General features: G+C 48.5%; 1 protein-coding gene across 8 annotated transcripts in view; it reads left to right on the forward strand.

Moving 5' to 3' along the window:
* The window catches only part of Rbp6 (RNA-binding protein 6), an 805,438-nt gene that overhangs the window by 244,851 nt on the left and 533,877 nt on the right, over positions 1 to 26,710 (forward strand). Inside the window, exon 1 of one of the 8 annotated variants that reach the window (XM_017901079.1) lies at positions 2,585 to 2,605. The exons of the other annotated variants lie outside the window; for them this stretch is intronic. The gene's annotated coding sequence lies outside the window, so the exon portion shown is untranslated. Of the gene's footprint in view, positions 1 to 2,584; positions 2,606 to 26,710 lie in introns of those variants that run through there. 8 annotated transcript variants of the gene reach the window in all.

Below are 26,710 nucleotides of genomic sequence, written 5' to 3' on the forward strand. Positions count from 1 at the left end.
CTGAACCGCGACACCGAATTCGCTTCGCGTACCCTGTACATCCTCGATCACTCGATCCGACCAGTTAACCGACGCGTCGGTACTCCGGTGAGATCGTATCACGAGCTCGGTATCAAAGATTCACGCGACACACGCACCACGCGATGCGACACACGTGTGCGAGCCGGTTACACGGGACGCGTTTTCTTCTGTCGGCTGTCCTGCGCGCGGATCAATCGTACCCGGGCAGAGAGTTGGTAACAGGCCGTGGACTGACGTTAACATACCGCGGGATTGTCAGGGAGGCGTTGGCGGTTGGCAGCGTTGCGGAGCGCGCACCGGAGAGCCGGTGTCTGCGGTTAAGTCGAAGCTCCGGGTATCAAGAATTCATGTCTGACCTACACTGCCGCTCTAGGGCTCTGTGGCTGCTCGCATTCTTGCACCTTTGCTCCGACATCCGATCGATCCGGTACGCTCGTATAATCGTTTCATTTGTTCCACGCTGGGCGAAAATATATCGTTAGCCACCTGGTCGGCTCGTTGACTCGTTCCCTTTCGTTCCTAGCCTAGCTCGGGAATCGAGCGAAACGTACGAGCGTCCGTTGGATCCAATGAAACTTTTATGCTCGCCGGCAGTTCCTTACGGAGGCGATACAGCGCACGGACTTATGGGAAAATCGATCGAGCCGCCGCGATCGGATAAGAACGCTTGAATTACGTCCTCTCCTCGTGGTGGACGTCGCGCGGCTTTATTGAAATCTTTTTTAAGGGCGACCGTGATTGGAGAGATACGCTCGGCTAATGGTATTACACGCCAACCCCTTCCTTCGCGTATTTATGATTTTTCTTCCCCCTCTGTCCCGCCCCTTCTCCTCTCCTCTCCTCTCTCTCTTATACCCGCGGCTTTTTATGATGATTGCGCGTGACAGGGATTTTACGCGCGCACGGAAGCAGAACTTCCGAATAAAATAACCCTTGTTCGATCGCGTTTCAGGATTTGCGGGATCGTGACGTGGAAGGTATACGGGGTTATGGGTGAATTAATTATGTGCTTTCGTTGAGGAATTGGCGCAGCCGAGGTATGTACGTATGGATGGAACGGCAGACCGAGTGGACTCCTTTCCCGCATAAATCGCGGTATCGTTAAATATGTATACGTAATAAAATCGAGCAATGAACGCCGTAACTCGGATATCTCCGAAAATAAAATCGAAACCACTAAACGAAATTAGAGGCTATTCGCGAGTCGTTTATTCATCGAATCGAAGTACCCCGCGGAACAAAAGGTATTCGAATTTAATTAGATATAAAAGCAAATCGATCCTCGACGACTTTGTCAACTTTTCGCGATAATGCGAGATTTAATTTTAATTGTCAGCGTGCGTTATTAATCAGAGAAAACATTTTCGAGCGTCTACGAGTCCCATAAGCAAAATATAAACGAATTCGAGGGTTATATGGAAAATACAGGTTTCTGCACGCAAATTAGAAGCGATATCTCCGGTCTAGGGCACGTAACGCACAATCATAGTCGGTGGAAATAATTTTCGTAAGACAGAAACGAGCATGAGAGAGTTATACCGCGGAAAGGGAGAGAGAGGCGGCGATAAAAGGCGGCCGTCGCTGAAACGAGTCGAGATCAATTTGCGATTTCGACCTCACGTTTCGCGCCGAAACTCGGACGAAGTACCACCAATCTAGACCCCGTAAATAACGGCCGGAAGTTCCCAACAGCGGAAGATCCCTTGGCAGGTCTACACTTTGTCAGAGACGGATGATGCGGAGCTTTTCGCTGCGATCGAATCGGCCGGTGATTTACGACGGACTCTAGGATAGCTATCGTTCTTGTTTCGAGACGATTTCGATGTACGCCTATTACGGCATCGACGGAATCGAGAAATTAGAGATCGCGAAACTTTAATTGGATATCTCTTCGCGAAACCGTCGACTCTAACGAAGAGACGGTCTCGACGATAAAGATCGTTCCACGCGTTCGATTAACGATTTTTTCCCATAAACTTCGCGGAAAGATGCAACGATATCCGCTGATGGTTGATGCAGATGAACGCGTTAGATTAGCGTGGAATTTCTCAAAGTCGCTCCAGCGGAATAAAATTAGCCAGGGACTAAATTCCCATTGGGTTTGTCTTACTCGCGTGCTTTGATCTCGAAACGCAGCGTTATCGATATTTCAACCTCGCTCTCCGCTCGATTCTTCTCTCCGTATTCGCATCGCGACGAGATCCTAGTCTCTAGAACGTTCCGAGATTTTCCACCCTCCCGTTTGTTAATTCCAGCGGGAGATTCTTGTCTCGGGATTATCATGGATTCGAGGCTATAGTTAGGTACTCGTTTAAATTCATCGAGACTAATAAATTTCCGAACATATGTGCAACTATGTTTCTTCGTGGCGTGCTTACGACATCTGACGCCATCGTAACTCTCGCGTTACAAAGCAGCTGTCGTCCCCTGAATCTTCCCCGTTCTATCCCTCAACGCTGCGCACGACTATCAACAAAGTATCTCGTTAACGAGCGTCGTTCAATTCCTGTTTTCTCTTTTGTTTCAGGTAAGACGATTGCCAGTTTCGCAGGGAAACCACGAGAAAAAATCGGGAACGAGATCGGTGAGTTATCGAGCGCTGTCAGATGTCTCGTACCCGGTGCCTAGTTTCGCAAGCTCGGGACGGGAACGATTTTGTTGTAATAACAAGATAACAATCGCGAGCCGAGAACGATGTCTAGACAGTGTTGGAAAGTTTCGCGTGCGAGTCGAATCGGTGACAGCGCCGGCTGACGATTACACGACAGGTTGTTTTTCCCGTACAAAGGGGTGGCTCGAGGGAAATCCGGCCTCTCACGACGTATACATGCACACGAGGCAGAGAATTCGTCGTTCTCGCTGGATTCTAGTTTTCCACGTCAGCGCGTAGATGGCAGTAGCGTACGCTTTCGGATTTAAAAGCTGCTTGAATACTTTTTTCCCCATAGCAATTGGACCTTGCTTCCGGTGCACCCGGCCAGAACCGATTGTCTGATCCTCGTAGGAAGCGACTACTTTGAGAAACGGGACTCCACTCCAAAGGACGAGATTAATTCGATCGAAAGCGTTAAACGAAGTTACGCGTATGAACAGTCGCTCTGTATCTGGAGCATATGCAAATATCCGAGTGTAGGAAAAAGAAGGAAATTTTCTATCAACACCTCTCTCTCTATCTTGCTTCTGTAACGCGATGTACTTATAAACTCGGCTTTTCTGGAGCACAGCTTAATAAACTCGAACAACCCTCGTACGGCGCGAATGTTTCGTCACCCTGTTTTTGTCGATTTGCGTTAATTCTAGGTTTCCTTTAATGTAGTTTCGCGTCCACGCGAAACGAATTAACCTTGTTATAGCAGCGTCGAGTCCGTTTTAGTCATCTTCGTAAATAGTACATTCAAATATAAATTTCCATAAATTCATTTTTATATTCCACCCTATATTAACCCTTAGCACGCGAGCTCATTTTTGGTTACCTTATCCCGTAAATTCGAAAATATTTCGCGTAGCCAATTAAGGTTACGTCTGCGAATGAGTTAAAAATGGCGGAGTCGATACGAACCCCGTTTGCAAGATGAGGTTAATAAAAATTCTTCTCTCCTCCGCGAGACCCGAGAAGCTTAAACTTCATCGTAGCAGGGCGAGCGAAATTAAACCAGCTCCACCCCCGAAATCCCGAAACCTATCTCTATATACAGTCACGTAGCCCAGCAGAAATGTTTGATCATTAGCCAGCCCGATTAGACGTTTCGAGCGCGGGACTTCTTGAAATTGCCTCGAGTTTCCGATTGCTTGGCCAAAATCTCGCCGGCGATAAATCATTTTTCTGCATTCGCCGCGGCCAGACACGCAAACAGAAATAGCTTTTTTTACACCGACGTGTACGTGCCTTCGGTTCGATACGTCTAGGCAGTTGCGCGCTGCTCCCGGCATTTTTTCTCTTCCCTCTTTTCACGTTTTCGCCGCTCGAAAACGAATCGTCGTCGAAAATTCACAGTCCCGCTGACATCGGCCGCGCAATCGTGTAACGTGGAATCGCGGACCGTGGCGAACAATGCTCGGCAATTAGGTCGCCGATTACAATCAACCGGTCGCTTTTCATCCTTCCTTCGATGATAATTCCTGTGACACAAAAACGCAGCTTCCGTAACAGATGACGTCTGAAGGGGAGCGACGCGAGCGATAAGATCATCACGCGATTTTTAACTTTCGAATCACCATGGGTATTGTCGAGCTGGTTCATTTCGCACGGATTATTCGCCGCATTTTTCGAGTATCGTTGTTTCGCTTCGAAATTGAAGATACGGAAGGGGTTGAAAGAGGGTAACGATGGAATATTTCAAATCTTCCTGCAAAGACCGGAATATAATTCGAAACGCGGAACAAATTACAATTTATTTTTAATTAATCGAATTTGATTATCTGCCGAATCGAATTATAAATTACCCGTTCCAACGACTCGTTGATTTTTTGAAGGTATACGAGGCAAGGATAGACGGAAAAATTCCCATGTGGTCCCATAGCGTGTAACGAGCCTTTACCAACGACGGCGTGTATAGCACAGCGAATTTCGCAGTGGCGTCGGTGCGCTTGTAATGACTCAATTAACAGACCGCGAGTCGTTTCGAGTGCGTCCGCAATTTTTCCCGCGCGTCCTTTAATTTTCGAGCACGGGTCTCTGCGCCACTCGTACCATTTGATAATTATAATTCATTCCCTCTGGTATTTTTGACTCCCGCCTCACGGCCGGATAATTGAAATCCGGTGTTTTGCAAATTTTCCATCGCGCGAACGCGTTCTCCCTTTATCCCCCGACTGTGCGATCCAGCGCGTTCCTTTCTTCGTTTCATTCAACCGCTGCCAACGACCGGCTTACGGGGTTGCGTTTTATCGCTCGAATCTAGTAATTAACAACGCTCGATAATTAATTCGATCGGAGCTCGTTCCGTTTAACGGCGCCGAATCGTGCAATTTCGATGATGACTCGGAACACGCGCGATAATCGCGAATACTGTTCCATCGTAGATCGTAGTTCAGAAATTACGCGATCCACGAGCCTTTTCCCGGTTATTCACTGTGATATTCCGGCAGTTAGGCGCAGTGAGAAACTATGGCGGGGGTTATGGTTAATTTTCCATTCGCAATTCGTCCGCGAAACGACGCCGGACTCTCTGACTCTGGGTGTCTGCCGTTCGATTCGAAGGCACGAATTTCCATTTCTCTGTCTAGTAATTGCGACAACTGGCCGGTTGTTTTGGCCGTCGATTTTACGCGGAAAATAATGCGCTTTGTTAGGCGACGAATCGATATCGTAGGACGGGCGCGCGAGCGCACGAACGCCTGTATTCGCTCGCTTAAAAGTAATTCTTCGGCTGTGGACAATCTGCGAAATTGCCAAAATAATTCTGTCGATATTAATATAGATAAAATCTATCGATTCGTCACGCTGTCATGAATTCAGGACTTAAACCAGTTTTCTGTTCGCGCGACAACGGTGATTGGAGATGATTGTTTGACCCGAATTGGCTCGATGATTTTTTGATGATCGCGCGAAATGACGTTGCAATAACGCGAGCTCGCACAGCGACGCGCGTGCAAAGATCAATACGAGCCAATTAATCGTTAATAAATAATCAATGGCGCACGGCTGGAGCCAGCCAGATTGCCGCTCATCCTTTGTTTCAAATATGGAGCCTCTCGCTGCGTACGTAGAATATATACATACACGTATATCCGCGTGTATATCGATATACCTGGTGGATATTAACGGCATTACCATATGGAATCCGACACGGAATTGTGAGATTTTGCAACGAGCACGATTTGCATGATTGATTGCGCCGAAGCTTTCACGGACTATCGTTCGCAAAGTTCAACTTCCTTACTTTCCAATTTTTTCTCTGTTTTTCCTTTTTCCTTCTTTTTTTTTTTCGACTGAAGTCTGTCGAGCCTGAAACGATTAAAAAAATTCTTTCGAGCCGACAGTGCGTTGGAAAGTATTCGCGGTAAATAAATTTATCCTCCGATCCGTGGTTAAATTCTGCTGTTAGCCGGAGAAAGTTTGAAATTGGCAGACACTATTCCCCGGAGATTGTTCCGTGTTTAAACTTTTCTAAACCCCGGCATCACGATTTTACGATTTTCACGGGGATATCGTCCCGGGATAATTAGGTCGCAATGAAAACCGACACACTCGCGGAGCGTGTTGAAATCTTCGCGTTACTCCTCCGCTCGGTCATCCGGAAACTTGGAGCGCGTAGCGGAGAATCTATGGGAATCGTCGGATAACTTTGTCACATACTTTTGATGGATCGAAATTATGGTTGAAATTGCACCGTAGGTTTAGACGTTCCGCATACTTTTCCCGGCCTGGCAACAACTTAAACCAAAACTCGAATCGATAAAGCGTAACTCGATTCCGACCAAGTTACATTTGTGATCTATATGGAAATAGCTATCGGGGCTCTCCTAAGACGATTTTTGAAATCGAATTGTCTCCGGCGTGACTTTAATTTGATTTCTTGCGTAAAATTCGATTCCGTCGCCGTGATCTACGAGCATATTTTCTTGGCATACAACCCATACGAATAAATCCATCGACAATCCGCTCATCGTTTTCCTATATCACTTTTATTATTCCGCAGAAACTCCCACGGAATATCACGGAGAAACGGAGACATCGTTACGTACATATATCTCGCATAAACGTCCACGTGTTTTAAATTATGGCAAATTCATTGAAAAGCTTATTAAACTTCGTATCACCGAACATCACGAGCTTAAAGTACAGCGATATATTTTATTCCGCAAACTTGCCATTTTCTTTTCAATCCTATCGATCATATGTCTATCACGTTTATTATCCATCGTTGGACGATAACAATACCGATCACCGTATTGCCATAATCAAGGAACGAGACTGAAAAATGGAACGGAAAATAGGATAACATTACACCGGCGTGAAACCTGATTGCGTTGTCAGAGCACGATGAAACACGATCCTCGGAGACGGGGAATTCTCCTCTTTAAAACGCTTTTTGTTTCATCTCGATCCGACTTACCGTTCTCGAGTTATCGTCGTTTAAAGCGGAACGTAATTTTTAATATTTCCCTATCTCCGTCTCGCTCGCTCGCTCGGACCTCCTTGTCGCTCTCCGTCGCTCGCCTGCCCCTAGCGCTGCACCTGTGCGCTGGTCAGTGACAAACACTGAGTCAGCGGTTTTTTTTCCTATTCCTACTAGCGACGTACGCACTTCCCGGAGAAAAAGTAGGTCAGGCCGTTTCCTGGAATTTCAAACGCCATTCAGCACTCCCCCTATGCATTTCGAATGTCTCGCTTCGATTCTTTGTATCTTCCGAACCAATCGAGATATCGATTTCGAACAAAATGCGTTTTCAAGGGCTCGTCAATCCCCGCATCTTGGACACGTTTTTGGTTCAAATTTCCGAATATTTTGGCCGCGTTCTGACCTCGCGATCGATGGTTCCTCGGTATGTATGATACAATTTTGACTCGGTGGAATGTTCTCACGGTATTTTCAATTATCGTAACTCGAATCTTGCGTTCTAGGAATCGTGAATGCCTCTTTGATTCCTTCGTAACCGCGACGCTGTATAGACGTATCGATAGCTCACCGTAATAAAACCCAGCGCTATTCCGGGCATTCCTAACCAACGTAGATATCGTTCGTGAATTATCGTCGAATGACAATCGCGGACATGAAACATTTAGGCATCGGTTAAATTATTTCTAAATGCATGACAGCGAGGAGTGACGTTAATAAATAGCACGTGTGCATTTTATGGGAGACATAACGTATCCAATGAAATCATACCCGCTGTAAAACGTTTTCCAAATTGATTTCTCTACCCCTTCGGCGCGACATAAATCTTTATCTGTACTCGAAAGCGAGCTTTCCTTTCTTCCTTCCAAGCAACGGTACCGGGTCCCACGTATAACCCCGGCTTTCGTCTCGTTACTCGTCCCATCGGCTTTAATCCGTCCTTATTTAAGGCGACACGAATCAAACAATTTCGCGGCGAGGCAAGGGTGGCGCCGGGCGCCCTTTATCGCGCGCCATTTCTTGTCCACGCTCTCCGAGATAAAGCTCCGTCCCGCGAAATTAATTCTTGCCGGCAGTTTAACGTAATTAACGTGGTCGGGGACGCGTTAAGCAGCCGCCGCGTAATTCAACCGCAGTTAGGACAGGCTAAGTTCTTCATTTAGATCCTGCCGCTTTCCATTTGCACGGCGAATCAACTTTTTCCTCTCTTTTCCCCCCGTTGCCGTTCGTTTGCTCTCGCGTTGACCGTCGAACCCCGTACCCTTCCTTTTCCCTCGTCCTCTGTCGTCGTTCGCGGCGACTCGCGACGAGGGGGGAAGAAATAAAAGAAACACGGAAAGAAGACGAAAAGACAAGAAACGAGAGAGAGAGAGAGAGAGAGAGAGAGAAAGAGAGGGGGAGATGGGAGGAAAGAAAAGGAAAAATGGAAAGAAAACGCGCAGACACTCAGACGTTCCTCTCCCTTTTATCCCTGGTATCCTGTTCCCGCGTTGCGTTCGTGTCGCGGGTAAGACAAGTAAGACAGAAATGCAGCCGTAATCCGACACGACGCGATCCAGTAATACCGGTGCACCGTGTGTAATTTCAGATCGGCATTCGGCCGCGATTTAATCGCTTCAACGTCGTTCCCGCTCGTTCTCGCGCGCGTCGCACCGCCGCGCCGCGAATTAACACGACGCGTCGCGACGGCTCGCGTAACGGGCGTTAACTTGATTTCCGAAATTTCTGAGCGGTAGCTAACTAATCCGCGAGCGAGCACGGATACGATGCCGCGCGAAACGACCACGCTAACTCGCCCGATTATATTAGCGGCAGGATCTACGGACGTTGCTGCGTAACGAGGGATGGCTTCTCCTCGCGAGCTGACTGCGATCAACCGGCAAACTTTGCGCCGCTGTTCCGCCGGAAACGAGCGATCCTGGGCGAGTGTTTTACGCCATCGGAACGACTGGTTAACGACTTGGATGAAGACTTTGGCGAAAGTGACGCGAAAACGAGGATGCCTTTCGTTTTTCCTCCATTTCTGGGTACGCGTCTCCGCAGACTCGTCTCATCGATCAGTCTGGTACGGAGAGGTTCGCGAAACTTGGGATAGGTTATTAACGCAGACAGGGTTTATATCTCTTGCACGGTTTATTATTATTATCTTCGATCATTTGCCTCGTTTGCCGCCGAGTATCTTGTCCGTGACGTAGAATTATGGTTTACAAGTTGAACGTAATAACTTTCCTACGGTTCCGTCCGAATGTTGATTTTGATCCACCACTGCAATTTTCTCCGGGCAATCATTAACATTCCGACACGCAATCGCAAACCTGTTTACAATTTTCCATTACCTAACGGAAGATTAACTAAAACTATTATCCTGACAAAATAGACATATCAAATTGCACTCTGTCACAACCTTACAATCGGGGATTTTGCAATTTCCATTCGCTTATGTCTGCGACGTATCGAATAACTCACGATCGCGCAGAATAAACACGTAGATGAAAGAGCCACGGGATGTTACGTGTCGCGGTGCAAACTCGTTTCTCGTTTGAATCGAATGTGGAGCCGTTTAAACACTGGCCGTAAATGGCTTTCAGAAGGAAATGAAAATCAAACGGGCCTTTGTTTAGCTGCTCGAAAGAGGAAAGACGGTGTCAAAGCGTGAACAAACAGGAACAAGGAAGAGTCGATACGCGTATCTATACCGTTTCTATACCGTCGAAACAATTTTCGAAGAGAAATCGTTCTTATTTCCACTCCTCTTCGAAATTCCCTCGTTTAATTTAATTCCTTTCGTCGGTTAATCGGGTAATCGGTGTAATCGCGTTCCTCGAAGAAAAAAATCTCGTTTCAAAAAATTCCGCGTGCAGCGAATTCGCGCTCTTCGTCAAATCGAAGCAAACGTGACAAATGGGTAACAACGTTATTAATTTATACTACGATTCCAAACTCGAATCACCTACGGAACAACTCTCTTAACGGAAAACTAAATTTCCCGATACCCACGATCAACTGGCATTGCCAAAGCGGAAAAAGCTTTCGGCGCGGATATCAGTGGCACGCGTGGAATCGATGGGCGGTATTCGCGGACTCGTGAATCGCGATCCACCCCTAAGAAAGGGTGGTGCCGGGAAGGGAGAGACAGGTGGGCGTGTAGAGCAGCGAACGGAGTAAATCCTCGGCGACGAGGCGACAACGTGTTCGCGTGGAAAGTAAAGGAAAGTGGTTTTCCAGGGCGGCTGCCGGCTACGAGCTTACGAAAACGACACCGGCTGCCTCTCCCGCGCGGTAATCGGTCGCTTAACCTGCCGGCTTAGCGCAAGAGTTCCGCAGGATAGATTGCTTTAATTTAAGTGGAGTTAGGCTAGTGCATCTCCGGTACACAGTGTGCGAGTTGGGTTATGGGCCGAACCCACGTTGGGATTCAGCTTAATTCCGACCCTCTTCACCCCCTCGTCGCTTTCTCCAGTCCCTTTCTCTCTCTCTCTCTCTTTCGTCGACTTCTCTCTCTCTCTCTCTCTCTCTCTCTTTCTCTCGCTCTCGCCCTCGCCGTTTCTCTTTCTCCCGGTCTCGCGAGTCAGGCTTAACCCCAGATTAGTCGTACACTTGCGCAGCCCGTGGAGGAGTGGAAGTTCCTGGATCACGGCGTATCCACTCGGCGTCGAGGCGAAATCGAACCTGGCCGACTGCAGTATCCGCATCCACTCGACCCCCTCTTGGAATCCAGCTATCGCGGTTATGTCTTTCCGTCTCTTTCCCACCGGCCCGATACCCGCCTCTTGTCTGCCTCCTCCTCGTTCCTGACGCCGGTCGTCAGCGGCCACTTGGATAACTCGACGCCAATTTGCGGAACGGCTTTCGCCGGAGATGGATACGGCCGGGAATAGCTTGAAAATAATCTTCCTGCGCTTCCACCTTCTCTGCCGGGTTTCCCGGCAGGGCAGCATCCTCGAAGGGGAGTCGGAGCTGGAACACGGGACGTTGATTCATTCGTTGATGGTCTGGGCCAATTGGGGGAAAATTTTGACGATTTGGAAGACGCCGGCTCCTCGTTTCGTTGAATTGATGCGGGTTCCGCGAGGTAGGGATGCTTTCTGGGATCATTTTCAGCTTCGGGCTCGGACCACGCGAGGTTTTAATCGCGACACGCGTGTCACTCGATTCAAATTTTATCGAATAATTCGTTTCGTTCTTTGCCCAGGTTTCCCGTTCAAATTTCTCGCTGGGTTTTCCCCGAGAAAACGGTCTATACGTATTTTTCGAGATTACCTGTCTGGTGTTTATTCGATTTTATTCTTTTCCCGACGTTCCGGTATATCTTACGTTATGAAGAAAATTCAGTCGTGCCTGCACGTCGGTGACCAACGGTCGTTTCACACCGCGACTGGGCGGTGTCTCGATTTCAATCGCAAAAGTAATCAGCGAATTGCAAGAACGTGGTGCACGCGTCCCGACGGAAACCACGTCCTCCCTCTCGAAAGGCAAACGAACCGAGCTCTCGTTTCGGGGCGCGCGTCGATCGCCGCAAAATCCAGCAGGCTCAAATATTTATATTGGGAATTCGTCTGGGCGGTGCACGATCTCGCGGCTGCAGCTACGATTTTCCAATGACTCGATCTTCCCTCGGTGAAATACACCTGGCGATATATCACTCGGCCATTGGGACATCCGCGGTTACGAGATACTTTTTCCCGTCCCTTCGTTTAAATCGATTCTTCGACATGTCAAATAGCAAAGAGAAATGTTCTTTCACTGGCCTCGCATAAACCTACATTTACATATTCCAAAGTAATATTTAAACATCGTATTTCGTGTAACCCCTCTCGGTCTCGGATTCTCAATCATCCCCGAAATTCTGCTTCCTGCGAAACTTGTGCTAATTAATAGGCACGTGTTCGAGATGTGAAATATCTGCGAGGCGAAGAGGGAAAGATCTCTCTACTAATATCTTTTATTTATTTGCTGTTGCGCTGTTATATTCCTCTTGTAGAGTATTAGGTAACTCGAAAAATCGAGAACTCTGAAATTATTATACGGATTTTTGTAAACCTTCGTTAGCAAACACGCGTGAAATAGGACGTACAGTTGTTTTCTCTGTGCGTATAGACACAGTGTAAATTCGGTACGACACGCAGAGTCTTGAGTAGCTTTCTACGTCTTCCGACGCGATTAAGACAAAGCTGAGGCACAACTCGAAGCCTTGCCTCCTCTCGTTTCGTGTCAACTCGCTTGCCAAACGAGGCACAAGCAACTCCGCGGCCTGTATATCTTCCATCGACTATAGCTCATTTGCTTGGCAACCGTTATTCGTTTCACGTCGAAATTGTCACATTATAATATGTGAGAGGAAGTCTAGGCTTAGAGTGGCTTTTTGTCCTGGCTCTCTTCCCGTTCGCGATACCGTCTCGCGCTTGTAAACGCGACGAATTTCACGGCCTGATAGCTCGTGCCATGGCCCACCGACGCGAGATGATCGCGTGGAAACGTTGATCGTCATCGATCTTCGACGTCCGGATCATCGAGCCGAACGCGGAAGAACCTTTGGACAGGAAAATCCTGTGATCGGTGTCGGTTGGATAGCGACATCAATTTTCCAGCGGTTCCGGAGAACCGGCGCGTAGTATCATTATGCCGCGCGTAGGGCGCGCCTGACGGTTCGGTAATTCGACGAAATAAATTGTTTTCATCAGGGATTTTCAGCAGGGATTAACGATCCCGTTGCCAGTATGGCGGATTTTCAATCGTCAATCGCGAACACGGTTTCGAATTTTATTTCATTTCATTTCGCGCGGAATTAATTTTCTTTTTTGTACTGTTGAAAGACAACGTTACACATTGTCACTTTTACCTTAACTGACTGCCACGCCGAAATCACATGTTTCGCCTAGGACGCCACGAGATTGCATCTCTAGATGCAAGGTTTGTTCTGATATTTTTTTAATTGTTCAATGGGGCACTTTTTACTTGAAAGTATCTTCTAATTAGCGGTTGTATTCGAAATGCACTAACTGTCATTTTCAGTCAATTTTTATAATTGTAGCATACAAGTAGTTCAAGCACTCTGGTCACCAATGACCACCGTGGCGTCATAGGGGAAACCGTGACAGGTCATATACGACTACCAACATGGCAGTGAATGTGTTAAAGCATCTCCGATGTTTGGAACCGATATCAAACTTTTGAGGGCTGTAACGGAAAAAGCGATTATTTTTTCTTCATTATCAGAGGTCAGTTTCGCGTCATTCTTCTCTGCGTACGGGTGTGAAGGGTTGAACCCTTTTTCAGCCATTGAATTAAAATTGCGTCACATCCATAAATTGTATTATATCCCTTATTTTCCTTATTCTTAATTAAAATTACTGTCTCGTCGAATACGCGATGCACCGTGTTCGTTTTCTAATCTTTGAATGTACAACATGTACGAATCGGTTTAATTAATTTTCTCTTTTATACGAATCGCTTTAAATCGTCTTCGAGGCGTAATTCGTCTAACAAGATCGTAATTTACTTAGCGATTTTAGAAGCGCGTTTCATTTCAACGCAAATGTGTATGCATGTACGCTGCCTCGCGTTACATTCGAAACACGCATTAATAGAGTATTCGGAAAAATGCGTGGCGGTAAACGAGAAACACAAATATTTGTTTCATTTATATCCGTTGCATTGGAAAAACGATTACTCGGTATGCTTTGTCGAAGCGCGCGTGATATTTTATAGATTACAACACCCCGTGCACCGTATATTTTGCACCCTGTCCTATCCGCTGCTTGCTTTCGATCAGCATTTTATCCCCATTTTCGCGCGATTCGGTTTAACAAACATTTAACCAAGAACGCGTATCGGCTTAGAGATCATCCGCGCGTCGCAAACCTTCGATAAACCCCTAAAATGCATCGATCCGCGCTTACGAAACGGCCGCGAAAATTATCCGTTTCCGCTTTCCGTTCCGCCCCTAGTCCCTCGATAAATCATATTTCTTCGGGAACGATGGTATCCTTGCCGGCCGCCATTAAAGTCTTATTTTCGTCGGATCGTGCTAGCGTTCCAGAAACGCGAATCGCTCGGAGCGGACGTGCGCGATGAAAATCTCGCGATCGAAGCCTCGTCGCGGAAGTCGCGGTCCGCTCGCACGTATCGTTAGGGTAATTTCCACGTTCGCGGTCGCGTCGATAAATTTTATAAGAGCGCATACTTGCGCGCTGTCAGTTAATAACCGCGGGCCGCGGCCGACGCGACCCACATCGTAATTCATCGATGCAACGATTCCTCTGTAACTCTAAATCACTCGCCGGGAGAAATAAATTTTCTAGCCCTTGCTGGAGCTCTGCGCTGTTTGCGTCACGACTCGCTCCACCGCTGTCCTCCTGACCTTTTCGTTTCGCGGATGCCCCGACCGGCTTCCTCCGCCGTTCCACCGACGGTTGCTTCTTCGTCATCGTGTCGCGTACAGTGGCTTCCGTGATACGGCGGAGCCATAAATTCACGCATCGGGTGGAGGCATCGGCTGATCGATGGAACGACGCGTTCATCCCGGCCGTCTAAAGATAAGATAATTTCGAAGTTTAGACAATTTTTAAAATACTACGCGACGTATGCAAATTTCGGCTGATCGATAGGACGTATCTTCGCTTCGGCGTTTAATCTCCGGTGTACAATCGTGGAAAGGAACGCGCGCTATCGAGTCGCCCCGTTCGAGAGACTCTCGACCACCCTCGTCATCCGCCATTCTCTTTCGCCTCGAAGGATTAAGACCTTAAAACCTTATCTTTGGTGAACACGACGCGCTGGTGGCCGGCGATCCGCTCACCGGAAAGTCGGAAATAACTCACGCCGCTTTTCCGACCCGTCGACCGCCGTGAAAATGCACTCAAATTGCTTGTTTCTGCGATGGATATTTTTCTCCTCGATCCGTTGTCCTTTCCGCCCTGGGCTTTGTCGATTATCGGGAGTATTTCGTTGTCACCCGTGAGACATTTATCACCGGCGAGGCGATCGACCGCGAATTCGCGACTTGGAATACTCGCCAATATCGCGACACGATTAAAACGATTAACACGTTTAACGTTGCTATTCGCGTGAAATTTTATAATTGAAATATCAGCACAGGGAATACCGATAATTCCGCGAGAGATTACCACACAGGCGAGTTGCGTTAGCTTCCACCACTCTGCTACAAAACTCGAACCTGTCTGGATTAGTCATCTCCTCCGGCGGTCTGATTTATCACCGTCTAAATCCCCTTCGTGGATCTGTTAATCCTTCGTATTACTTTACCCGCGCATGCGTAAAAGTACCAAGACGAACGGTCTGGAAAACCACCGTGCTCGGATGCAACGCACGAGGTTCTCCGATCGAACCTACTTTCGTTTCCTCATTAGCACGCGGGCAAATATTATTCGCGAAACGACGTATCACCGAATCGATACCCTCCGACATCAGCTTTGACGCCACCTTCCGACACCACCTCTTTCACCTCTCTCACCTCAGGCAACGGAGGAAACCAACATGGAGACCAACAAACGGTTCGGTAACGTGATAAAAGTTCGACTCGCCGGAAGATCGTATTGTTTTACGGGTGGGAGCCGGGTCGCGGTGTGTTTTATGAAAAATCGAAGAAGGGCGAAGGGAAAAGAGAGCGGGGGTGGTATTTTCCAGCACGCCCGTTGGTACACCCGTTGGTAGACGTCGCTGCGGAGGACCATTAAAGCCAAGACCACGGGTGGCGGCGTTGATTGTCATCGGGTGTTTTACGAAGCATCGCGTAGCCGGCTCTTGTTCGTTCATGGGATTGATATGGGGGATAGGGGGCCCCGTCGTTACGGCCGATTTTATCGCGGTCGTCGTGCCCGGAACGCGGTTCGTTTCTCCCTTGAAATACGAGTCACCGGGTGTGCCGCGTTGTTCAGCAGAAACCGGATTGCAGTCGAACGATGCCGCACGATCGATACGCTTCACGCCGGTTAGGTTTAATCCACCGATCGATCTTTCCACCCCTCCTTCGCCTCCTTCTCTTTCACCTTTTCCATCTCCTTCTCTTCCACTTCAACCTGCAGCTCCGCCTCGCCACCGATGCACCGATGTGTTTTTGTAAACTCAAATTTCCGACCTTGCTCCGCGAAACAATTAACCGTAGCGTGAAGCACCCGGCTTTTTCCATTCTCTGTCCTCTTTTCCGCGCGCGAAGTGAGAGCGAGAGAGAGGGAAGATTGATGCGGGACGGATTTTTTTTAGTAGATTTTCGAGTCGGACCGATATGATCGACGGCGTTTGCGATTTTGCGATGGGAACTGGCGAGAGAGTGCAAGGATCGAGAAGCAAGTGTACCACAGTTGTGATACATTTCTTTTTATTGTTAAATCCCGATGCAGTATCGGTTCGGTATTGTTAAACAAAGAAATGTTACTGTTTATTAACGCTTCGCACTCGGTGGACGAATCGCTTGGAATAAAATGGAACGGGCTGGAATTATTTTATTTCGCTGAAATTTAGATGGAAATTTTAGCAAAATGTGTATTTCCGTGGAATTTTATACTCGCGAAATTTGATCGTGCAATTACCGGTACCTAATCGTCTCGTTTATTCTCCTCTTTCGAAATTAACAATTTCGATAAAATTTTCGAACGAGAGGTGAACACACCCGCGGTAGCCTGAACTGCATGAAATGCACGCGATGATGAAAAACTTGGTCGGATACGCGCTGGAAAAGTCGATGGGTTGTCTTTACCTTGAGCGTGGCACGGGTCGCAACGATTTATCCCTGTGTCGGTGTTGGAAGTTCACCGAAAGCCGGACAGAATCGAACAATATTCGGCGTCCGTGGCCGTCACCGACAGTTATTGTTTTTTAATTGAAGACCGCGCACGCGCCTTGCAGCGAGAGGCCCGCGTGAAAGGCCGTCGTCGGTACCACTACCAGCACGTCCCGTGAAAAAGTTGGCTTGGAAATTTTTTCAATTAAAAACCGTCGGCGCGTACCGTCCGACGAGCTTCAGCGACGGCCAGAAGCCGGGACGCGACGCGTCGCGACGCGCCGTGGCGCGCGGTGGCGCGGCCAGGGTGCACGGGGGTTGGGCGTAGGCGGTCGGCGAGGCGAGCAGGGGTGGGTTAGTTTTAATTACTGTAGCATCGTTACGCATGGCCCGTTTCAGTAAGGACCGAGCTAGAAAAATTCTGGCGGCAGCTGCGACTCTGCCCGCCCGGTTCTCCCGCCGCGCGTGGCCCCCGGAATAACGTAAGAAGATGATGAACGCTCCAGAAAGAAATTAGGTGACGGACATTTTTCAATTTCGTTGCGACGCGCCGCGTTTTTCGTGTTTCGGGGCGAAATGGATTTCGCGGGAAACGGCCGGCTCGCAGATTCTTTTCATAGTCGGCGCGTTTGGGCTTTTAAAAAAATAATTACGGGCAAAAATGCGCAGTCATCGAAGAGAGGATGCTCTCGGGGAGGAGGCGAACCCGCGGCGGGATTAATTTCGTTTGATACCAGTGCCGTTGTTGCTCGATTCTCTCGCGACTTTACGCGGTTTAACGCGATTTTTCATGCGAACTTTTCGCGGTTAAGCTTAAACCTCCATTTTTTAACTTTTGATTAAAAATTCTCAATTCGGGTTTATCGCTTGCTTTCACGACTTTTCTCTTTGTATCGTTATAATCAATTTTTTATTTTTTTTTCCTTCACGATTTGTGTTATATCCGTGTAGCTTATTTTATCAATTACCACGTGTCATTAACCAGGTCGTGTTAGATTTAGATATTAATCGAGTTATTATTTTCGTTACTCTCGAGTGACAGAATGTGCTTTCTCCGAATTGCCGTGGCAATACGTGTAATCGCGTTAGGGGATATTTAGTTGTCACCGAATGGTTGCTCGGTAAGTTACAAAGTTGTGTTCGTAATAAGAAAGATTAAGCAGGAAAACAGTGTGACGAATGAAAAAGGAGGAAAATCGAGTTTTCGTTAACTCGCTTAGAAAGCATTCCGTTCGTACAACCAGTTGTTTGAAACTTCGTGGTCGACCGCGACTGCAGTTGTTCCCGGTACTTTTTTCTTCGATTCCCGTCGGAGACAGGCGGACACGGTGGCAGGAACGTTGTTTTCGCGAAATATCGTCATCCAGACGCCGCGATATTCCGTCGGTTCTTTTAACGCGAAAAATATTTCGAACATTTTAATTAATTCGACGTAAAATTTCCCGTCGAACGATCGCAAATGCTTCCACGAATCTTAAATACCGTTTGCAAACAGCTTGCATCGTAGCTGATAGCGTGGGAAAATATTTCTATCCGATATTTATAACAATTTTCGGCCGTCGTTCCCGTTCGCGGCACAAACGAAGCGTAAAATCCCCGGCAGACTGGCGATGTAAGCATAACAATGGAGCGATTAAAAAGGCAGAGGGATTTTCAAAATTTATACGCTGCATAATTCACGCATTCACCGCAACGTGTTTATTGACGCGTCGGACGTGAAACAATCGATGCGCCATCGTTTGCAATATTTGATGGTATAATGTCATATTTGCTACAATAACAACGCGATCGTACACTATCGCGGAATATCCGTATATACGTGTACACCCGACACACGCGCGCGTATATCGCTGGCGTGCGCACACTCCGTATCTGACTGCAACATAACGCAGCTGCAGATTGCACTGGGACTGGTTTACGATGTAACCAGTTACCAAGAGTTTCGGTGTTCCCGTTCGCCAGTGTGGCTGTCACTAATCAGTGCAACCGACCATCGAGTAACTCGCATTGTACATACACGTTTGTCTAATATTCGCTGGCATCGCGAACCGCCGGCGTAATCGATTGCTCGTAATTAATTCAATTTTAACGCATCCCCGTTTTCGATATTAATCACGTCTCGTTCCAAGGATCCAAGGTGAATTCAGCGATACCTGGTGTGGTTTGTCCTGGCAGCGAACGGGAAACGTCGAACGATCGAACAGCGTCGCGTAAACCCGAAATAAATTTCCCCGCGAACACCGTCCGCCCGATTATCGCTTACACCCGCGACATTCGTTTCATTACCGCTCGGGATATCTATTTTCGAAGCGGAGAGCTTTCTCTCTCTCTCTCTCCGAAACGAAAGGCGACGCATCGGTGACACTTTTCCACTCGCCGTGGCGGTGCGCTCCGTCGCTAATCCGATTTTCCTCTCGCGTCATCGTCTCGCCGGTCGCGGCATTTAGCGTCATTAACCGAGGGTAACAGGGTGGCAGAGGGATGGCGCTGGCGCGACCGGCGATCGGCGCGAGTCTATCGCGGCTACGTGCTTCTGAAAATGTTTAAGCGACGGCCGCGAATAGGCGGCTGATGGCGAGAGCGAGGAGAGCGAGAGAATACAAGCGTATATTTATAGCGAGTAACGGAGGTCGTCACGTGGGAATAGACGCCGGGCGTCCATTGACGCGATAAATGTCGCTGTCAGCCATTAACGACGCTCGCCTTGCCTCATAATCAATGGAAGCTATCCGTCCCCCGCCCTCTTCCTCCCCCTCTCTCTCTCTCTCTCTCTGCCTCTTCGCCTTCCTCCTCTCCACCTGTCCCCGCGCTTTCCACAGACTCGGGCTCGACAAATTAATTTTCTCCGTTTTTCTGCCTTCCAATTACCGCGCGCTGCCATCGGATCGCGTTGTCTTCGTCGGACGAGGACAGAGACTCTGCTGATCCGCTGGCATTAGCGGATCCGCTCACGCCACCGTTCTCCGCGTTTCATTCGCTGCCATTCAGATTCGGTGGAACGTTGCTAAATCTGTTTACGGGCTAACGCGACATTTTCCCGTGTAATGCGCGTGCGGCAGGCGAGTAGAATGGCCCCGTCGGTAGTCAGACGCGGAAACGCCGCGCCTCGCTGCTCGTATATTTATAAACGCGCCGACGAATGGGATACGTGCTCGAATTATGCGCGCGGACACGGATTAAAATGTTTCAAAATGTCCGCTTCTTTTCCCCCTCTCGCGTTTCTTCGCTATCTTCGCAATCTGCTCGGAGATTGCACGCCGGACGGGGAATAATTGGTTGGCTATATTTCGGACTTGGCGACGACCTCGGTTGAGTCGGTTTCTCTTTCGTTTTATATTTCTTCCTTCTCTTTTTTTTTTTTTTTTTTTTTTTACGAAGCATTTCATCGGAACAAACACAGTAGCGAGTAGCAATGACGAATTAAATTTGTTAATTTACACGTACAGTGGAAATGACGATTATACCAGAACTCTGGCTCTGTTTGATTAAACACTCTGCTAAACTCTCGCTCAAAACTCCGTTCCTCTGACAAACTCTCTAAATCTCTGTCTCCCGTCCCGAACTCTCAACTCCGTTCCCATTAGATTTCTTGCTTTCGACTGCTTGATCTCTACCGACTTTCGTTCCCCGCTATCGTATATCTTCGTATCTTCTCTCCCGTATTAATTCGGGATGTTACTCTCCGCCAAAATGTCCTCCGTTTTAATATCGGCTACAATTCCAATCGTTACTCTCGGTTCGCCTGTCTGTCACCCTGTTCAACGACTCTCGGCTCGTTTACAAAAATCCACCGGTGCCCGGTACCCCATAAAGCACGGCGAACGTAGGGAAGAAGCATCCCCGCGCGATAAATCCGCGCGATTGTTTATAGCGGCGCGCGGAGGGAACCTAGCAGAGGGAGCGATACAGCTTCATCTGGAAGCTGAAATGCTGTTCCGGTGTGATTCGCGGGGCCGTAGCGGCCGGTTTTACGGTGCACTAAAAATTCTTTAAAAGCCGACGAGCGCGCGAGCAATTTGTTCGCGGGACGTGTTTTATAATGGCCACGGCCGCGGCTCGGAGCGGCAAGCCTCGTAAGTGTCCGCTTAACGAGGCCGTCTCATCCGGATTCGTATCTCGGGACACGGGATCGCGCGAGCCGATGCTCGAAATCGGGGCCCGGTTGAAAGCTCGGGCCGGCACAGGCGCCACGAGGACTTCGTTTCGCCTGCGTCGTTAACAAGATAATAACCGCGCGATTACACGTTTAATTCGCCGTGCTTAAGATGCGTGCCGGCGATAAGACGTGACAAATATTGCCCATAACCTCGACATAACAGCCGCCCACCGTGCTGACAACCGTGCGGGAACATGATAAAACGGCGCTGGGAGACGACCGTGATGCAGCCGGAGGAAAAAACTCGTGGAGACGGGGACGAGGACGCGTGTGCATTCGTGCGTGCATGTGGAAGAGAGAAAGAGAGAGAGAGAGGAGAGGCGCGAGGATAGATAAGCGCGAGGAGAAGCGTCCGAGGTGGTGGAACCTGTTTCGCCATTGAAACGCGGGTGTCTGCCGCGGATCGTTTCCCGATCGTCTACTACCTGCCGCGATTAAAGGATACCCGTACGTACGCAGATGGGAGAATCAGATTCGCCGCTGCGAAGTTGCTCGGCTTTGCGATTCAACGAGATCCCCGGCGTGCGTGGATCGCTTCGCTCTGAATCTCTCGGTGGCTTTCCTCGGACGGCATCGATTCTTCCTTTTTCGAGAACGGCTCTCCCTTTGATGCCTCCATGCCATGTATACCGATGAGAACCGAGTCCCCTTTCCGTTACCCACCTTCGCGGTTTCTTCCCGACCAGGATATTCGCATCGCCGATTTCATTACGCGTTTATTTCATCCAGCACTTTGTCAAACTTTTACTTTCACTCTCGCCGTTCGACTCCCATTGTTCGCTTTTTATCGCCTGACGTCAAATGCCCGCTCACGCATTTTCCGCTGCCGTTTGTCCTTGCACGTTCACCCTTTTTTCCCTGTCTTTTTATCCGCTCGTTTCGCCATTCGCGTAAGACACTGCCGTCGAACCGGCACGGGAACGTCGGACAAAAAATTTCGCATTCGTGGATAAAGCCGTTATCGAGAAACTTTCGCGTGGCTGGCATTCCGAGCCAATCGCAACTATCGTTCGTAGATCGGTCGGACCTCGCAGGGTTACGGGTAAAAATTCGCGCGGACCCGTTTCGAGTCGTCCTCTCCACCGAATTTTAATCAACGACCCAATGCGAGGGGCGGGTCGCGTAATGAGTTTTTCCGTGTCCCGGGAACAAGGGGACGTGTCAAGGCCACATAAGAAATTCAAGCCAAGCGTGAAGCATGCACGTGGAAATTAACAACTTAACTTGGTTACCCAAGAAGAGCCTCTGGTACTCCCTTGGAAGCATCGCGTTAGCGCGAGCTCGACCCGGAAATTCGTCGATGCACGACGATGAAACTTAACCCATTATATCTCCCCATTCCCCGTCCCGTCCCCATACTCCACGCTATCCATACCATCTACGTCGTTATTTCCCTTACGTTGTAATCTTTCACAGGGGAATCGCTGACTCGACTTATGTGCATGCGATTCCCAGTTCAACTCGAATTACGGCTACTTGTATCTCGGGGCCGTGCTCGCTGGAAAATTCTTTACGCCAACTCGCTGCTCTTCCGCAACTTTCCGCTATTACGATAAATTCTCGATCAGGGTGACGCGTATCGGAACGAGCACTCGTTCCGCCATTAGGATCCGTAGCGAATGTTCTCTCTGGTTAACGACGACGAATCGTCGTTGTAATTTCCGTATTCGCGTTCGAGTTTCTCTCGCGTTCGAATTGTTTCGAATTTACGGGAATTTACGGGAATTTACGGGAATTTTGTTAGTCTCGCGGGCGGAAGAAGGTCGCGGAAAGGAAGATGGCTGCTCGTTGCCGCTCTCTCTTCTGGTTTTGCGGTCAGATTTTTCACTCGGTCTGAATTGTTAACGAACCGGGTAGCAACTAGCTTAATCATTATATCGTTATACTCGAGCATGCTCGCGGATTAAATCCAGGTATCACTGTCACTTTTAAACTTCTTTATCGCTACGCTAATTTTCCGTGTCGAACTTTCCCATCAATTATTACGGGCTAGTTACAGAATCGCGTTTTCTTCGTTAAACTTCCAGAAATCCAGTTTCCGAGCCTGGATCCCTCGAACGAGCCTCGTCAAAAATGCAGCTCCATCGATCAACTGACAATTTCGTAAACTTTATTATCGCGTTATCTTTGCGAAACCTCGGAGAATCTTTCGATATTTGTCGAAATAAGAATCGCGCGAAGGTGTATCGCGTAGCGAATGTTTCTATACTGGAGCGTGAGTCGGTTAATTAGAAAAATAAAATATCCGAAGCGACCCGGGCTGCGTCGGTAGTTGCAGAGTTAATGTAGCCACGAATTGGCCGGAAAATCGAACGATTATTCAACCGGTGCTAATTCCAGCGACGCTTTAAATCCCGGCAAGCGTGGTTCGACGCACGGAGGGATAAATCGCGGACGAAACCGCAGGCATCTTTGCGCCAGCGATCATCGATTTATGGTAGCCGGGCATCACGGGCGTACGCGTTCAATTCCGCCTGATTTCGCGACGATCGAAGGCGAATTGCGGCCGGACTCGGCACGCTCGGCACGAGTTTAATTCACCTGGAGTAAACTATGGTGACCATTGTCCATTATCCTCTGTCCTTTGTCCCGTCGCTACGTTGACGTTAGCCGGGGCGAACTCCGTTTCTCACCGCGATACGCTCCGTTGGATCTTGCACCGCGTTCCCGATAACTTTGGAACGCCGTTTGATCCGCGCCTATCGTACGACCCAGGCCCGCTTTGACGAGGCAAAATTCTCCGCGTCCAGTCCCGATTTATTACCGAAATTCGTCGGTCAAATTCGCCGGGCGACCGCTCGATCGTGATTTTCCAGACCCGACCGTTTTTCCAGCAAGATCCTCGAATTCTCGAATTCCGCGTTATATCGGGAATTATATTTTCGAAGGGATTCCGAGATAATGTTTCTTCGCTTCGAGACACTCTTATGGGGTTATTTACGGATGGCGTGTTTCGAAATATCGCGCTAAATTTGCACGCTTGATTCGAGAAGGTACCAGAGTAGTTTGTCTGGAACGGACCGAATCGTATTTCAGAAGTAAAATTCTGCACGGTTCAAGATTTCCGGATGATCTGTTTGATAGCGAAATGACCGACGAGGGGAATATGTTAGACGAAATTGAGGCGGGAAAAATCGATGGAGCAGCAGAGGGACGAAATCTGTATCGCGTTCAGCGATTAAGTACTCGCGCGAGTGGACGCGAAGGAGAGGACGAGGTCCGAGAAGATCTCGACGGAAGCATTGAAGTCGCACGCGCGAGTCCAGCGATTAAATGAAACGTAATTTCGCCGAAAGCGACCAACGCCGATTCTCAATGGCGGAAACCGTGGCGAATCGAATTAAACGCGCGCCGAACGAATGCGAACGAATAATGCAAACGGAAACGAGTCGTTCATATTCCGTGGTAACGAGTACAAATCGCGCGAACTCTCGAAATTTCGTTCGATCTTCGAAATTCTCTCTCTCTCGAAACTCCATAAAACTTTATACAGTTTGCCCCTTCCGGAGCTTCTACTTTCTTCCGTAGAATTTTCCGCCTTCGGGCGATTCTACCGAATAGATTTTCATACGGAGGACGAAGAAAATTTTCCACCGGTGCCGGATACTCGAATCGATCTGCGAAATTACGAAGATTATTCGACCGTTTCGTGATTTTATTTATCCCGTGCGTACTCCGGATGTTTTCATCGGTAACGAGGAGGGTCCATTGGCGCAAGATGATGGTTAGCGCGAAACGCGGCGGTCGTTTGGAGAAATCTCGCGGCAGCGCAATAACGCGGCGACGAGCGCATAAGGGATGGAGATCTGCATGACGAGGCGGTGGTCGCGGCGGATTCGGTGGAAAAATCCGCAGTAAGCGGCAATAAAGTGTTACGCGGCGCATCAACTCGCGACGACTAATTGCCGCGACCAGCAATAATCGGTCGCGGCCGTGCGCGCGGCCAGCAATTATTTTTACGACAGCGATGATATTGTCCATTTATTTACCGTAGCTAGCCGCAACGCGGTCCGCCGCTTCGCTGCCAATATCGCGTTCACCCGCGGCGATGCTAACGCTCCTATAAATTCCCGCTATTTGCCTGCCCGTGGATGGCTCTATTCCACTACGCCGCGCCACTACCCTTGCCAGCTTTTCGCCGATTCCGCCTGCCGTGTTTTAGAATTTTCCTCTTGTCCGGATTTTAAAGGCGAGGCAGAAGTTTCTGCGCGGCGCGGCGTGCTTCCGATTGTCCCGAGTTGCGGAAGTAATTGCGTGACGGGTAGGATAACGATTCAACAATACCGGGGGGTGCAGTTCTCGCAGGAGTGTGTATATCGTTATGCACACACCGATTTCGCTAATTATTTTCTCGTAACCGAGAACGGACATTTTGTCTGTCGATTGTCGTCGATTGAAACGGGATTTCATACGTATGAATTTGAACGTAGGATTAATGGAAACTATTTCAGCGCGTTATTAAAAGGTTCCAAGGGTGATTGCCGAAGAAAAATTTGTAGAATAAACGAGCAGCTTCGATGAAGCGTAATAGCCTACAGTTTCCGAAAAAACTTTTCGCAAAATTCGGATTCGGTAGATTAACGCTTTCCAAGTTGGTCTGTAAAGTTCGCTTCGTAATTTGTTTCCGGAGAAATTGAGCGTAATAATTCCGTGCTCTTGAATAAAACGAATTCAGCCATTCTTTAAATGCATTTTAATACCGTGGAATTTTTATCTTCCTCTATATTTCCTCTTTATTCCTACATCCCTTCCGCTTTCTTATCACCTCCTTCCGTTTCCCTTAGCTCGGGATGAACTAAGAGGATAGGATAACAAAGGAAACGGTGAGATGACAAAGGGAGGTGAATTTAATTAATTTTCCACAGCCGTGAGAAAGGAAAACGTATCAAAAGAATCGTCTAATTTCCATATCCAGGCAAGATACGCGACTCGTCGTCTAGTTTTCCGCGTAAACGACGAGACGACTCGATAAGTTAATCACGCCGGAAACGTAAGAAGCTGGGAAACTACGGGACCACGTTTATCAAGCCCGAAAAGAAGCCTGTATCGCGGAGAAACGCGGCTCTGATAGAAGAAGCTTACGCGTGATTGCGGTTTTCGTTCCTTTCACGACCACCCCGTTGTTTCCTCCGCCCTTCTTCCTCCGCCTCTTTCTGTTAGGTCTGTTTAGCTATTGTAGCTTCGCGTTCTTTGTATCTTTCGCATTTTTCTCTCTGTTCCTCCATTGTCCCGGGCCCTGGTCCGCCGGGTTAGATTTATGGCGCGTTATTACATGCCGCGATTCGTTTTACCGTGTCGCTTTGTTGGCCGGCCGGTTCGGATAAAGAGATGAATATTCTGACCGATGCATAATTCTCGGCCCGGCATAATTCTGAACGAATTTAATTGGCTGTCGCGCGCTTTCTCGCGTCCACGTGAATGTTTATTTTCGCGAAAGTTTTATGGCGACGTCGTCGCGATGAAAAAAAGCGGGGGGAAAGGGGGTCGAAAAAGGGGAAACGCGAAAAAGTTTGCGCGACAGTCGTTGAATGGAATCACGGGGTGATTTTCGAAACATTTTTACGATATATAGACCCCGTAGGGAGAAATCTAGAAACATATGAGGTTTTGATAGGGTTAACCCCTTCGTTTACGATATCGTGTGAGACTCGTGGTAAGGGAATCGGGCCGAACACGGGTATCACGAGTGGGAGTCGTGATCTGTGGATAGAGCCCAACGTGAACAACACGTGT

This window comes from Eufriesea mexicana, unplaced genomic scaffold (genome assembly GCF_001483705.2).
Source record: "Eufriesea mexicana isolate 0111107269 unplaced genomic scaffold, ASM148370v2 scaffold1385, whole genome shotgun sequence".
NCBI classification, from domain to species: Eukaryota; Metazoa; Arthropoda; class Insecta; order Hymenoptera; family Apidae; genus Eufriesea; species Eufriesea mexicana.